Genomic DNA, 17,765 nt, shown 5'->3' with positions numbered 1-17,765 from the left:
TACTTATCCTTTAATTTATTCATATAGAAATTGTTTAAAGATACTATATAAACTTACTTACCTGTTTAAACGTTACTGATAATACGGTTAGTAGCTCTTTTATTGTATATGTTAATTCAAAATCTAATGTTTTTTGGAAAGTGTTCTGAATTTTTTGTTATATACTGCTACAAGGGGGTGTTTAACGACCTTGACTACACATGTGGTTCTCGCACGATCGGTATTGTCATATAATAAAACACTGCGTAGATATGACGGTACATTATAAACAAATTTACAAATCTATTTATAAGTTTTACCCTGTAAACAATATATTTATAGAAAATTTAAAGAGGAAGTTTCGTTTCATTTTGTAGTGCACAAAACTTTAAAAAGTTTGACCGAAATTAATAGCACCCGGTTCAAATTAGCAATGGTATCAAATTTCATAGAGTCAACGATATAACTACATTTAAAAACTAATATGTATGTAACTGAAGGCTTTCGTATCTATCTATCTTGTGAATATAGTTTGACGAAAGATTAAAACACTTCAACACAGATACAAGGATTACGCCAGACGATCGTTTTCTGTATATTAGACTCACCAGTTGGGCTCAAATAAAAAATAGTTGGAAAACAAATTAATTTAAGTTGAAGAGCAAACGTTCCAAAAATTGAGCTAATCTGGATGAGGCTGTTTGGGATTAGAAACACCTAAGCCCGTGTTAACATTAAACATCGCGTTATATAAAGCTGTTTACAGTAAGTCATAAAATTTGTGGTCATCTGTACTGCAGTTTTATTTTCCTGTACATGAGAATTGTTGACATAAGTAAACGAGAAGTAATTTAATAGTACATTACATAGAATTGAATTGGAAATATCCAGGTAAACCTCTGTAGCAGTTAGGGGCAGTAATTAATTTTTGTAAGGTGGGGAGGGGTCATTATTTTGTTTTAGGTAACTTGTTTGAGTCTAAATATCTTGAAGATTTTTTGAAGTTAAATAATAGTTTGTTTCCATTGAATATTAGGGGCGGAATAAATTCAACATTGAGTTTAAAACGAATGTTTTTGAAAAAAATGCTTGATTTTGTTTAACGCCGGAAAAATGATTGTCCTAAGAATAAAAACTTGCCCTCAACAAAAAAAAATTGGTGCCCTATGTTCTTCTCATAAATACTACAACAGCAAAACAAAAGACAAAAAAGGATTACAATAATCAGGTTATTTCAGCTACGCAGGAGGTTTTCACTGTTTTTCCTCCTGTATTAACACTTTCCTGCACACACTATTGAATCCTGTCTGGGTTATGGTTTTTTCCTAAAAAATTATTCTGATCCTCAATTTGACGAAAAAAAATATTGTGGTCAAGCAGAAGTCAAAAGAAATTATTCTGAATCCAGATTTCCCCCATACATTATAGTGTTAAATTTTGAAAAAAATAATTTGATTGATAGCGTCGAAAAACTGAAAAAAATGTTCAGACTCAGACCACCCCCTCTCCCTTGAAGTTAAATGATTGCTCCCTAAATACAGGAAAAAATGTTCATGTATATGTATGATGATTCATCCGAGTCTAAATTGGGGTTAGTAAGGCTATTTAAATTTTTCTTAATAACTTGTGGCAATAATTAAGTCAGCACAAACTATTGTTGACTATGTGAATGGTGGTATCCTTTGGGACCAGCAGTTACATCAACCTAATGGCTGTAAAAGCATGGATAACACGTGTCAATTATTGTCCACCTGACTTCAATACTGGTTTTTTCATGGTTCATAGATCCAGATGTGAGTGGGGTGATGAAGGAAAATCATACATGATTTAAGATTAGGCACTGCCGATGGTGTTTACTGAAAATGTTGCCAATTTATGAGAGCAAGCGGATGATTCCAAGGGGGTATCAGAACTCATAAGTCGAAGATGGACACAAATTCATGGCAAAATACGAAAAATCCACAAAAGATAAACAACACTCCACAAAACACTTTATAAAGAACTTAAGACCGAGCAACACGAATCACACTAATTGTACATAATTGGAATATTTTGGTTCCATTGTGTAATTATTTTATGAATTTCAAAGTAGTACTCGGACGATACGACCATGTATACACAGACAAATATTAGAGAGATCTCAATCAGAATCATTAGAAATGTAAACGGAGTTCGATCATTTCAGTCGATAGGGTAACCATCTGTTATTGTGTATGCAATGTCCAGGAGCTCAAAATCCAGGTGTTATCAATGGTTGCAATCTGTCATATTTTTTCGTTTAAAGCTACAGTTTAAATCATGTCGTTGGTGTTCTCTTTGAATTTTTTTTTACAAGTAATCAAAGTTTAAGCCTGATTTCTCTGATGTGATATTTTCACATTGAGTAATCTCAGGGCCTTTTACACTTTACTATACGATATGGAATTTGCTGATTGTTGGAAGCCGAACGGTGAACTGTAATTCTTTACATCATAGTCATTTGGTCTTTGGAGGATACATGTCTTATTTGAAATCATACATCTCCTTATTTTTTATCAGCATCATAAACTTTGAAATATGAAAACAAGGATATGTGTGGTCAATTAAATAGGAACCCTACAAAAAACTGAGTCAAACTATCTTAGATGACAGGGACAGCATTTACTTGTAGGCATACATCAACATCACAATCTACAGAATATGAATAAAAGAAGATGTGGGATATACGTCTTCGAGACCGCAACACAAATAACAATGAAAAACCAAAAGTCACCAAAAATATATTAAACACTTTTAGTGTCATCGTCAGCCAAAATATCCTTCAAAGAAAAACGACTCCGATAGTCTCGTTTTTTTGTGGAGTTGATGTGATTCCCTCAGTGATTGTTTGTTACCTTGATTTGTCTGTTCGTTATCTATTTACGAAACATCTGTAAACTGCTGTAGCCTTTAGAAACAACATTAAGACAAACAATATGCCAGGATGTACACTATGAATAATTGGTGTATGGGACATATGTAATGCCAATAATATCATTCGGTGTCTCATTTTTCTATACAGGTCTAACCATTATCTTATTTTCCATGAAATCGGTGTAATAGTATCGATTTTCTATCGATGGGTCAGTATCCCTGCCGGTAGATTGACGATTCATTTTGGTTTCGTGCTATCTTATGACAAAGTTGCCTTTAGACTTAGCTGGTTCTCTTCTCATTATTTGTTCCTTGGGGTTTCATGCTATCTCATTAGAAAGTTGACTTTTGACCTTGTTGGTTCTCTTCTCATTATTTGTTCCTTTGGGGTTTCATGCTATCTCATTAGAAAGTTGACTTTTGACCTTGTTGGCTCTCTTCTCATTATTTTTTCATTGTGGTTTCATGCTATCTCATAAACTTTGGAAAGCTTTTATAATAAAAAAAAACGAAAAGGCATACCTTGAACAGTCAAAACCGTCTGAGGTAAACATTGCCTGCAGGTTTTTATCTGCTTAGAACTAAAAAGCACAATCCTGTGAACTGTAAACTTACAGACACAACGTCTAAGGTAAACACTGTCTGCAGATTTTTACTTGCTTAGAACTAAAAAAAAACCACAATCCTATGAACTGTAAACTTACAGACACAACGTATTTATTTCATGTATTCAAATTATGTAAAAACTGAAAGATTTCTGCTTACTAGGTAGATAGATAGTTCACTAGCAGCGGTATAAATCATTTGAAGCAAAAACGTGTGATAGGGTCTCAGCATTGACAACCAAGTGTTAGTACAAATACATGACAAAGTCTCCGAAGGGACATTTTGTGGTTGTTGAATTACTTAAAGTTATGCTCGAAACCAAAAGTTAGAAAGCCAAAATCTTTATCTTGAATTTGTATTTATTTGCCTGAAGCATCTTAAACTCTTTAGCTTGATCGTCTGTTTTTAAATATTATACCTGTAGACCTAAGGATTTAAATCAGATTTACACTGAATTTAAACTGGCATTAGAATACTTGTGCACTGAAATTGATCTTGTTTTCCTTCATTGCATTTTACAAAATTGATTATTACTGTTGCATAGTAAAGGTAAGTTGATCATACAATTCATGTCAAAACCAGCAAGAAAGACTTTCCTGATAATACAAATTATTAAATGCATTTAGTGACACACAGAGACGAATTAAGTCATTTAAATTCATACGCTAATATGTATTTTGAATAATTTTCAAAAATAGCCCCTTTCACACACTCGGATTCTTTCAACGAGTCCCTACGGATCATCAACTCTTAGAAAATCGCAAGCATCCGTAAATAACACGCCGGTATCCGTAAATAACATGTTACAGTTCGCAACAACTCGGAGACACGCTTAGTGGCCAAATTGTAAGGATACGTGAATTTGTGTAAGGACTCGTAAGAAAATCCTTGTATGTGAAAGAGACATAAACGGATTATAATATTTCTAACTGCATTGACACAAACTAAAGATTTTGGTTAAAGTTACAAGGCAACAGTAGTACATCGCTGTTCAATAGTCATAAATCGATTAAGCGATAACAAATCCGGGTCACAAACCAAAACCGAGGGAACACACATCAACTATAAGAGGAAAACAACAGCTATTAGAAAAATAACGCGAATATAAATCGTCTTGAATATGTCAAACTGTTATTCTTACCATATATTAATACAATAATAAAAGTCAGAAAATCGCCAAGATCATTAGCTACGAAATCCACTTTAAAGGGCTAAATGCAAGACAAAATCCTCAAAAGGTTAACAGCATCCGATATAACTAAACAATGATATTCATAATGTGGACTCTATTTATGATATTCATTTACGGTGGACTCTATTATTCATTTATGGTGGACTCTATTTAACATTTCCAAGGCGATTAAGAGATTGACATATGGTAAAGACACTTTTAGAACGTAATTTGACTTTTTTCGTGTTCTTGGTGTCTTGTTGAGCTATCGCATTGACGAAAACTGAAAATCGTCCTTTTGATATTTCTAAACACTTACTAGAAAATAGATTCAAAATTGGTCTTTATCCGATCTGTAAAACCCAAACAAACTGAACATTCGATTTTAAATGCGAAACAAATCCTCGAAATGTAAAGTTTTAAAAGCAAAAAAAAAATAAAAATAACGTGGGAATGCATATCAACCGCTAAAGGCTAAAGAAACCAGGTGTTAGGTAGTTAATTTTATACCTAGTTTACTTGCTAACATTTACAATTGAAACCTAATAGAATATTGACATAGCATACCATTTCAGTTAGAAACGTATTGTCCAATTGCGCTGTTTTAGAATCTAATGCATTCTGTGTAGTATTTTCAAAAGTGTACACCAAAAACGTTGTGGTTGGCTTTCAGCGTCCTAAACAATGTGAATTCAACCAATGACGAGACGTTATTTTCAATTTTGGGTACAAACAATGAAATTACCCACAATCCTTTAAATTATGAAACGGTTAATTACGTCATTGGCGATCAATAACAGTCAGTTTAGTTTATTTTTAAAAAAGTTAATAATTGTTGTTCATTTATTTCAAACAATACCTAGAGGCTACTGAAAGCTTTATTAAATCGACTAAAAAAAGTTATGTTCTACTTTTTTTTTATCTTTATGTTCTACTAATAATACTGATATTTATCGTAACCTTTTTTGAAATCATTTGTTTTGGGAAATACTCGTAGTGTGTTATAAGTTTACAAAGGTATGTAAGTAAATTATATTCTGCAAATATTGCTTAACACAGCCTAAATCTTTATTAACCATTCAACTGTATATCAAAATAGATATTTTAAATCAATTAAGATAAGTGTTCTTCGCAAATGAAACGGATTAAATCGACTAAAAAATTAAAAAAAAAGTACTGAGGATAGACAAATAAATGTCTAACTACCATTTAAATCACCGATAAAAATACATGAATAATAATAAAAGCAATTTGCCTCTCAAGGTGTTACTCGAACGATACCAAACGGACAATTAAAGTCGAAGAGAAACCGACAAAACCATGACAAACCCAAGAAAGGACAAAAGGACAAACAACAGTCCATAAAAGAGAAGCGAAAGATACCAAAGGGATGTTCAAATGAATAAGTCAAAAGCGAACTGACTACACCATAGCAAAAATACGAAAACCGACCAAAAGACAAACAACAATATACACATTACTAATTCGTGATTCCAAGTATTTCAGGATACGTCAAGATTAACGTTACTGTTTTAAACTGAATAAAATCTGATTTGACGTGATGTATAAAGGAGAGAAGTGCATCAATTTGAAAATAATTAACTTAATCTGACATCTGTACTAGTTGAACAAGTTCAATCGCTGGCAAAACAAATTACGTGGTTAAAATGAAAGAGATTTTGATAACGAAATATCAATATGTACAAACTTTTTGATTAACATAATGCATAAGTTACACATTTCAAGGTAATGTATTTTGTGGTGACGAAATTGGTGATATTTAATCTCACAGGTAAAATGTACTGCGTCGTATTTAGTACGGTTGCATAATAAATGCACATAGACGGATAACGTCTTTTGATTAAAGAATACCACATGTAAATATACATTCACTTGTCATGTAAGAAATTCTTTTCGGTGATAGAACATGCCCATTAAAGACTGAAATCAATCAAACCTACATCACCATCCACAATAGCAAAAAGTTTAAATACATTTTTGTCTGTTTTGAATCAATCATAGGGAAACGACAAATAAGAAAATAAAGTCGTTTGGGGGGAAAGCGGTAGTATTTATTCTTCCAGAGGCAACAACACTAACATTTCTAAATTTACCACTTTTTTTTTTAAAAACCTGCACAAAACAGTTATGTATGATATAAAAACTTCATTATTCTTTTTTTTAGAAATTGAAGTCAAAAGGTATCATTACCATCTATGAACGGAGCTTGTTTATGGTATCCATGCCCACTCTCATTTTACATCAAATTTATGAAAATTTGAAAGCTTTTTCAAATAATTCTCAAGAAATATTTTAATGAGTTTTAAAATTTATATTGTAAATATACACATTGCATTTATTCATAAAAAAATACAAAAATATATTGTACTTTTACATCAAATCACAGCGCTCCTAAGTTGACTTCCGTCGCCTGCTTTGGGTACACGAAAGGCAAACCTAAAGCCGGAAAAATGTAATACTACTTTTTCCCCTGGAAGATACTTTCTTACTTGCTTGTCTAAACATTTGAACTTTGTTGCTGCAAGGGATATGAATCAAATGAAGTATACTAATACACAAAGAAAACAATCAAAATCACTAGTCGTAAAAAAACCCGACAACGATTGCTACAAATTAATCAACGAAAAAATCTAACAACAATTCACAAACCCTTTACAGAAACATTCAAATTGAACAACACGAACCACTCTAAAAACAGGGTTGAAGGTAGTAACTCGTGAGATGTCAGCACTTCCTACTTCAATGATCAAAACAAGACTGAGGGAGAATAAACTGTCAAAAAATAAGCTACAAAAATAATTGTGGTAGTAATCATCATTCCAAAATAAATAAAAACACGGATTTTTCACCAGGTGCTCATGAATAGTAAGCATGGGTAAGTATTTCCTTGTAATGAAAACAATATATTATATAATTGGATCCGGAACTCTATGAATCTATATTACTTAGCATATAAGATAACTTTTGTTGAACATTCCAGAAATAAGACTTAGCCAGTAAAATTCTCTAAGAAGCTTAGATATTTCAAAACATAAACAACAACAAAAAAAATCATTACAGATACAAATTATATGGTGGAGGTGTCCTCCATGAGAGTATCATCAGCCCAGTAGTCAGCACTTCTGTGACATGAATTATCACTGCTATGCCATAAATATAAACTTACTCTTTACAAAACTTTGAATTGTTCGAATATATTTGGCGCATTTTTAAAAGAAAAACAAATCAACATTGTAGAAACACTCAACAATAAAATATAACAAATAGTACTTACACTTTCACGTATATAAGAAAATGAGAGAATTCCTAACGTCAGATTGGGATCCTATTTTAAATGTTTTCATTGCATCCTGTTAAATGAATTGGGTGTATTAAAGGATTATTATTTAAATTTAAAATATAATTTTGACATTCATAAGGGAGCTACCATTTAATTTTCATGGGGGGGGGGCTAGGATGAAATTTGAAAAAAATAGGCAGGACAGGAGTTTGAGTAAAAAAAAAGGCAGGATGAGACACTTGCAAATGGTAGGTCCCTCAATACTGGCAAACATTGTATACACTCCTAATAGGTGTTGTATTATAAAGAGCATGTGCAAAAAAGAAACGGTAAAAGTCAAAGCTTGTAACTGTCGTCTGTACTTATGACATAAACAATTAATCATCAATCTCTGTCAAATCGTTAAACATAACCTTTAAGTGCGTAGTTTGCAGGATTACACTTGGCAACATTACATTAACAAGGATTCAATATAAAGATTTGATATGTAGTTACATGTTGTTACCACAATATTCTTTTATAATACAGTCGAATTTATATTTAGATCAATAACACATAACATATTGTGCCTGTATATAATATATGTTTTCGTCTATTGTACTTTGACTTGTTTTACATATGTCATGCGGGGGTCTCTTATAAATATATTTAACCAAGGGTTCCAAGTGATGAAGTAGAAGTCAAATTTTCGAAAAAAATTTACGGACGCCATCACGAGGTTGACCGTTATGTATATCTGTTTCACAGTTGACGACGGATATGTTCCAATTGTTGTAGCCACAATCCCCTCGAATGTGACACCCCCGAATTAGACTTATCGCCGAGTTTTACTCACATGAGCAGCACGACAGGTGCCACATGTGGAGCAGAATCTGCTTTCCTTTCTGGAACACATGAAGTCACCCCCGGTTTTGGTGGGGTTTGTGTTGCTCGGTTTATTCAGCTTATTATGTTGGGTTTTGCATACTGTTAGCTTGTCATTTGGTCATTTGGTCGTTTTGTGTTTTTTTTACACGGCGTTGTCAGTTTTTCATCGATTTATGTGTTTGAATATACAAATACCTTTCTTATCTTTCGCCTTTCATTTATAGTTTGCCATGCGGTATGGTTTTTGGTCATGGTTGAAGTCCTTACGGTGACCTATATTTGCTATTTCCTACGTCATTTCGTCTCCGATGGAAAGTTGTTTCATTGGCAATCAGACCACACCTTTTTATTTTGATACATGTGAATCAACGTAAAAACTAATCAGAAATACGATTTTCTTATAGACGAATTCCATTTGCAATACACCTGTAAACAGTCGTCGGTGTACAAATAGGGTTTACAAATTATGTTGTACCTTTCAGGTAAGTCGTATTGTAATGGTACATTATAATAGCAAAAGCATTTGCATTTGTATGATTCGTTCTTTTAAGTCGTTTAGTTGCTGCCTCTATAAAAAATATCCAACATTTCCTACATTCGATTCAATAATGATATTTCGTTTTGAATGCCTGATATTATTGTGACACTACAAATAGAATCAGCAGTAGTTTACCGTAATGAGACCCCTCATGGGGGTCCAAGTAATCACATAACCACAATTTTTTTGCCAATATAATCACAAAATCATTAATTATTTTTTTAAACAAGATAATCAAATAATCGAAAATACAGTTCTAGATTATCAAATAATCAATTAATCATGAAATATTTGGTCTGGTAATCAAATAATCACTATAAAAACGGCCAAGTAATGACACAATAAAACAAACCCACGAGGAGGCTCTCTAATATCATGATTAAATTTAAAAGACTGAAACCAATGTAAATAAGAAAACTGAAAGAATCACATGACCTCCAAAAGAAGCATGACCGGTTGCCGCGCAAATTCCTATCCAATCAAATCGTTATATTCGGAAATAGGACACAGTCGGTAAAATTACAAACCAGACAACTATTCTGGTATCTAAAGATCTAACACCGCGAAAACATTGGTTGCGACACAGACACATTATATCGGTCAACCAATTCGTGAAGGTGACCCGTAAACTTGTTGTTTGATTGTAGTCGTTCAAGGTCGCGTTCAAATGTAAATCTTTTGCGAAATGTACTTAAATTAGAATTGATTGACGATATTTTTTTAACAAACCATGCTCATCTTCTCGCCGACTTGCTCTTTCATTTGTATCAGGCTTATTTTGATCGAAGGTCTGCTTACTGTGTTGATCTGTTGATATTGAAACAAAGAAAATAGCGAATACTAATTAGTCTTCGGTAGACCGATTAAAAATAACTTCATTGAAATAGAGATAATACCAAGGAGGAAATTAAGTAGCATTTATACAAAAAAAGCAGGCTACACCATGGTAATAATAGAAAATAAACGACACATTCAACAGATAACTACAATTGAGCAACATGAACTCCATTAAAACCTGGGGACGAACTCGGGTATTCAAGAACACAGAGGGGATGCAAATCTAGATCCCTGTAAGGTTCTTGTCGTGTTGCTCATTAACATTTAAATCAGACAAAGAGTTGCAATTGGTTATATCCTAAATAAAGAATGCAGCATGGTATGTGGCGATATCCGTGTTTATTTGTTATACAGCCATTCTATGTCAATCAAATAAGACATAACGGTATCCACAAAATTTAGAAACATGGCATGAATCTTTCCATTTGAAACCTTTATTTCAATGCTGCTTTGTATGCAGAAACCCATATAAAAAAATTGTTGAAGAACTCACTTTGATAAACTTGTTTTGATAAAATTTTGTTTGTTTTATTTCTGTGATGTCTCATTGCCGTGTATTCCATACCTGTTATATCAAATGCATAATTATAAAGCATATAATGTGGAATTTTACTTTACAATATCTTTTCAAAATGACCGCCATTAAAAGACATATTTACATTTCATGAATGAAGAGGTACATAACTAATGTATAAATAAGAAGATGTGGTATGAGTGCCAATGAGACAACTATCCATTCAAGTCACACTGTGTAAAAAGTAAACAATTATAGGTCAAAGTACGGCCTTCAACACGGAACATTGGCTTGTTAATGAATATAAACCGGTATATCTTATCGGACTTCTGATATAACTTTCGTGCGTCTCAAGCGCTTGTCTGGATTTACCTTCATCAGGAACACTCAATCCAAACATTTGAAAGCCAAGGATTTATAGGTTGCACTTTGTAAATACAGCAGTTTCACAAGCCACGCCTCTTTTGGGGAGATATATAATATTCATAGATATGTTTATTTGTTAACGTACTGGTTCCCAGATATGATCTCTGTGTTTCATCTCTTAGAGGCATAACTTGAGAATGTTGCCAGTATAGAAAAACATGGTAGCGCCTAAAATTTAATTCTTAGGAGGTCCAAAAGTGGAGGTAGGGGTTGTATAGAGTTTTAGTATAAGTTTAAACTCTTAGAAGTTCAGGGCATATAAATGTTGAAAATATGCCGCACAGCCCTATATTTTGACCTTTGAATGAAATAGTAGTGCATATCAACTTTCCGTTCTGGGATATAATGTTTCACGAAACTTCCTAGTAAAAGTGGCACAGTTTTAGCCGCAAAGGGAGTTCCTATGGGAAGTTGCATTGTCTATATTTACAGAATTGCAACATATAAGACCTAAACACTTTAAGAATTATATGACATAACGAGACATGAAAAATAGTCAAATTTATTTCAGGTCAACTTTTCCTGAGATAGTTAGAATTTTTTGATAATTTCCCAATTTAAGTACTGAGGATTTAAGAAATATTTGTTGAAAATCATGTCTGTACCAAGCACTATTGAATAACAAAATGTGTTAAGGTATTTCACATTAAATCTACACATTTTACTTCAATGTTAACACGAAAATTAAATATTCAAAACAAATTTTTGTGCAGAGAAATGTTTAAAAGGGTAATTAACTTTTATACTAATAAAGAAAACATCAAATCTGAATAATGCATTTAATCCATTAAAAATTGAAGTTGACTTATTTACCGAATACTTTTTGACACACATTTTGTTGCATCCTGGTTAGTCATAAGGGTTCATTTAGGGGTTATTTATGTACAAAACAGATCATCACTGAATTATCAATGTCAAAATGTATATGTATTAAGGTAGCACAATACAAAGATTTTATACCTCCAATTCCCCAGTTTAAAAATGCTGTAACTTTCTTTATAATGCTTGAAAATTTATAAAAGTGGTATTTATGGATAGCTAACAGATTACTCTTTCAAATTAATGCAATGTTAGTATTATACAACAATTATGTAATCAATTATAATGTTAACTGTGTCTACAAAATTTTACAAGAAATTTTCACTTTCAATTGAAATTAGCTTCTTCATGGTAACCCCTATAAAGTTGATTTTATTATATGTTGTTCCTAGAGTCATTATCTACAAAAGGGTGTCTCAGATTTCGGATAGAATGTATAGATAAAATTTTACACCTAATCAAACATTATCTACTTTTATGTGGTAAGGATGTTTACACTAATTACAGATTAATGAAAGAATGGAATACCATAGCAATAATTTGAGACACCCTTTTGTAGCTCCTGCTGTGTTGATTAAGATTTCGTTAAAATTTCCTGTATAGTTATAGAGATGAAAGAGCTAAATTCATTCAAGTGAACTGACCAAGATTTTGCCATTAATTACATGATAATTGATTACATAATGATTGCATAACAAAAATATTGCATTCATTTAAAAGATTAATCTTTTATCTATCTATATATACCTCTTTTATTAATTTATAAGCATTTTTAAGAAAGTGACATCCTTTTAAAGGTTGGAGATTGGAAGTAAAAAAATATTTGTATTGTGCTACCTTAAATTGATCTAAAACTTTGTAATATGTCTGATAAGTGTTAGATAATTTTTATTGAATATCATATTACCTTTGTCTTAATATTATAGAAAGAAATAAACGTTTACTTGGTTCGTTTTACGTAACCTTGTAATTTTAAAGTCGCTATTTGTATGGTACCAGCTTGACAACATCAGTTTTTATAATAATCCAGTGTACAAATCTGTTACGCAATTGTGATTTCTATCAAAATTGATGTTTGCAATAAATGTCATTCTTAATAAAAATAGATGCAGGTACATTAGCATATTACATTCACCACACCACACTTTCAATCAGATATGTGCCGACTTGCACTCTCGTGTACCTATAGAAATTTTGATAACGTCTATCATTTAATTTTATCATTTTTGTTAGATTTACCCTTTTTGAATTTAAGTTGTTGTTAATACATTTTAATACAAAATTAGGTAAATGTCAGAAAAAAGTTCAGCCTGTTTTTTATGAGCCTTATTAGAAACTGTGAAATGGCTAGGTTTACCATCCCTAAACGATCCTCAACCTTTGAAGAGAAATAACGTAACGTGCTACTGCACGAATTATCACCTTGTTACTGGATTTGGTAAAAAAAAGTCAATAGGTAGTGTGCTATTTGCAGTATAAACATAGAAATGAAGGGGTATTGTTTCGATGTACAGGAGACGATCCACAAGCTCTGTTATGTCGTATCAACTGAAAGGTATATACTCCAATGCAAACGGTGTTGGAATAATGCGTATAAGGAGGAAAATTCACAATTGGAAAGCACAATTCGTGGACATGAAAAGGTTCCATCATATTCCTTATTTCGGAAAAGACAATTTCGAATGACAGTGGCGGATTAAATTAAGTATTATACCTGTTAAACCTCGAATTATCTCACAGCCATTTCAGCATGAATATACTAACGCCATCACGAGCTAATTGGCCGTTTTCAAATATCTGTTTAACTCTGTTGAGTTTCACAGATGACGATGGATATGTTCCAATTTGTACTAACATGAGCAAAACAACGGGTTCCAAACATGAAACAGGATCTGCTTACCCCCACCTGTAATATATACATTTGCAGAAAACACCTTCAATCAGATAGATTGTATAATCTGTTTGTAAGCTCATGAATAATATTTACTAATATAATCGAGCAAAACAATATTCAAACATCTATATATCTAGTTAACAATTGTTTTTTTTTTTAATTTTTTATCGGATTTCTTGAAATTATTCTTTGATCTGACTAAAAACCCATATAACTCGATATGAAATGAGACATTTTCAGTCAGCATTTTATGTGTCAACACATATTAAAATAATGGCAATAAATGAAACGTCAGTAATAACAAAACATGTTTCATTGGACAAATTACAATGCTTTCATTACAAAATCAGTTCAGCAATTTTAAGTATCTATACAAAAAACTGCAATGAATATGAAAACAAAATACATTTTCATAGTGTTTTAGACTTAACTAAAGTGATTTCATAGAAAACACAACTAAAAATTAATTAACTAGTATCTCAACATAAAATGACTTCATATAAAACTGAGGTCCATACCGTCGTCTTATTTGTGTTTTTTTGGGGGTTCTAACATCAATTTGTCAACTCTTTATTACATCTTATCGTTAATGTTTTTTACACGCTATATGATCATTATAAATCTTTAGTTGTCAATCACATAAAGGAAGTTAACTCTATAGGATCATAATGTTCAGTTTCAAGCGTACCTGATAAAGTTATTTAAGAAACACTTGTTGTGTACACTGAAGTTAGTATTTCGTCAATCCTAAAAGACTGACAGATTGTTGTGTTTCCGATGATTTGGAGGGAGAAGGACACGAAAAAATGTAGTTTACGAATGACGATAAATTGGACAAGTAACATTAAAGAATAATATTTACAACAAATCCAAATGCATTGAAAAAATTGCTAGGACACTGAACTGTAGAGTTGAGTTTTAAGATAAGATAGTTTATGCCGAATGTACCAGTTTAAATCATTATCTCAATATTAATGAACATCTATATGCTCTTCAAAAACTGCTATAACAACAAGAATAAATGCCCCAAATATCATTCCAATGTTGTGATAGCAAACTGTCTTCACACTTCCACATCCATGCCTGACTAGCTCTGGTAACTGAAACATAAATGGAATAAGATATGTTTCCTAAATGAAAAGACACACAGTTAATGATCATGAAAATATTGTTTGTTTACGAGTAAATAGATAAACATAGATGATAGAAGAAATATGGCACGCCTGAACCACTTTTATAGATAATCCTAGATTATCTCAGATAAACTAGGATTATCTCAGATAAACTAGGATTATCTCACTATTTTACATTAAGCTCAGATAAACCGGGATTATCTCGATTTTTTTCAGATAATCCTGGTTTATCTCAGAATTTTAAGATAAACCGGGATTTTCTCAGCTTAATGCATATTTGAGATAATTCATTATATTCCTCACAAAATTAGATAAATAATTAACTGGAGAAAATCCGGGATTATCTGAAAATTCTGAGATAATCCGGGATTATCTGAGAATTTTGAGAAAATCGATTAACTGAAAAAAAGTAGCCAATAGAAAGCCACGACACATTGGAGGAAAATTTCATGGTCATAAGGGATAAGATATAGATACAATGGTGCATCTATACAGATAGAGAAGAATGAACGATTACGCTCTTACGGGAAACGTTTTACAAGTTTTAAATTTCCAAATTTGATAAAAATAACAATTGATTTATTCAGGATGTACATGTATGACAAGTGTATCGATAATAATGAAGATCAGAGGGATCTAGAATTTAGAAGTTTGTCTTGAGAGGTTTTTTTAAGAGAATTTGAATGTTATATCCGTATTTGTCTTTATGAAGATAGTGAAATATGTTACATAAATCTGGCATCCGCACAATTAACTAGGACAAATAACTAAAATGTTGAAATAAGTTAAGCAAAGTTGAAATACACCATTTCGAAGTTCTAATGAGTTTCCTTTTAGAAAGTTATAATCTTTAAAAAAAAATATCACGCGCCGTTTTTCTTTCCTTGATTCTCCCTATTAAAAGAGTAAAATATTGTGCAGGAATTTATCATCCATTTATTGCAAAGTGTTACATTTTAGTACTTACTTGGTAAGTTGTATAAAGTGTTGGTTGTCAATTAGATAATCTAATCATGATAATGACAAATGCCCAATACCTGAAATATTTATTACCTTACAACTCTATTATATTGTTCATCAGTTTGTTTTTTAACGACACGTGGCCAATGCATAATTAACCTTTAAACAAACGCTGTTAAAACGGGGTTTTGGTCCCTGAAGGACGCCACACTTTGCAATGAATTAGATCTATATTTGTTTACGTTTTCAAATTAAATAAACTGAATGGATTTCTTAAAATTCTCAAATGGCTTTAATATTATTACAAACAAAACAAAACGTTTATTTAACATTTTTTGCAACTTTTATCTTTATTTTTGTTCTAAGAAAACCTTTCCTGCTTGGTTAACTAGTATGTGTTGATTACCTTCACTAATTACTAAAGATCACGACCTAGTTAAGTATTTGTATAGACCTAATCAACATGATAATTGGTATCGAATATGATCATCGGTCATGCATGACATATTCCAAATAACGGCGCGTGTTAATAAACACTTTAATAACTTCTGAAATATTCAATTAATTTTATTCAAACAAAAATATTAAGATAAAAAAATAAATAATTTATCGGACTCATACCCTCAACGCCCACTAAAATATCTATTACATGTCCTGAGTGCACTCAGGAGGCCCTGAGCGGTTTTAAAACGTACCGCAAAATTATTACTTAAAATATTTTTTTTTTACTGTTAAATGAAATACATTTAAATTCATGAAGTGTCAGTGAGTTATAATATATTTTACAAATGAGGGCCCCACTTTGGTAGTCCAACTTGAACACATTGAGCGATCGTATATATGCAATCAGGAACAGATGTATCCACGAAATTATATTAACATTTTATGAACTTGCCTGCTTAAATAAATCATGTTTTAGTTATAACATACACTTTTAATGTACTATTATTTATAAATCAATGTTTAAAATTCACATATATGTGCTAAGATTAAAACTTCATGAAATATTTTAATACTTTATTTTTGTAAAATTTTTCATTAATAAATACTGTTTAAACTAAGATTAAAATTTCATGTGTCATACGGTCATTCCAAGTGTCATTCGGTCATTCGTGTTACGTATCTCCAGTACTTCTCTATGGATGAGAGCTAAAATTACCAAAAACAAGTTCACCAGAATTAATCGAAAACTTCAAGAAAAAGCTACTAATAAGCTTATACTCTCATTACCAACTTATGTAGCAGATGTTACTATCAACATCCTAAACGGAATACTACCAGTAGAAGCCCAACTACATATCCGAGTACTTGGACTATTGAACAACATCTGTAATCAGCCCGAAAAAAGCATAGATAAATTGCTAGCTGACGACAACTTAAACTGAAAAATAGCCAAAGTTCTAGTTGCGTGTCACCATAAAACATATGCCCAAGAAGTACGATCTACAAAATAGTACATGGACAACACCGTCAAAAAAATATTTTGGACCTCCAACATCAAGAAAACAGTACAGAGCTACTTGTCTAAGAGTAACTTCAGTAAAAAGTAACACTGTATTCTAGCTTCGAAGGCCGTACGGTGACCTATAGTTGTTAGTTTAAACATATTTTATTGTTCAAAAATGACAAATGGATTAGACACAAGTTTTTCAACTTAGTAACGTCTTCTCCTATTGTTGTCAATTTCTTTGTCATTTGGTCTCTTGTGGAGAGTTGTCTCATTGGCAATCATACCACATCTTCTTTTTAATTTCCAAAACGACGAGTGTAAAAAAAAAGCAAATATGCAAACATACAGCCTGATTTATATTTACAACAAAAACAAAAT

General features: G+C 31.9%; 1 protein-coding gene across 4 annotated transcripts in view; it reads right to left on the bottom strand.

The window, feature by feature from the left end:
* LOC127702407 (zinc transporter ZIP12-like) overlaps window positions 1-8,077 on the bottom strand; it is a 36,546-nt gene extending 28,469 nt beyond the window's left edge. The window contains exon 1 of one of the 4 annotated variants that reach the window (XM_052206608.1): window positions 7,944-8,077. The gene's annotated coding sequence lies outside the window, so the exon portion shown is untranslated. Of the gene's footprint in view, window positions 1-61; window positions 218-7,939 lie in introns of those variants that run through there. The other 3 variants (XM_052206609.1, XM_052206607.1, XM_052206611.1) reach the window with 3 other exon arrangements.
* Window positions 8,078-17,765: the final 9,688 nt, after the last annotated feature.

The sequence above is a fragment of the Mytilus californianus genome, unplaced genomic scaffold (assembly GCF_021869535.1).
Source record: "Mytilus californianus isolate M0D057914Y unplaced genomic scaffold, xbMytCali1.0.p SCAF_5, whole genome shotgun sequence".
In the NCBI taxonomy this organism is placed as follows: Eukaryota; Metazoa; Mollusca; class Bivalvia; order Mytilida; family Mytilidae; genus Mytilus; species Mytilus californianus.
Note: the sequence above shows the minus strand (reverse complement) of the source record. Positions and strands in the feature narration are given on the sequence as shown.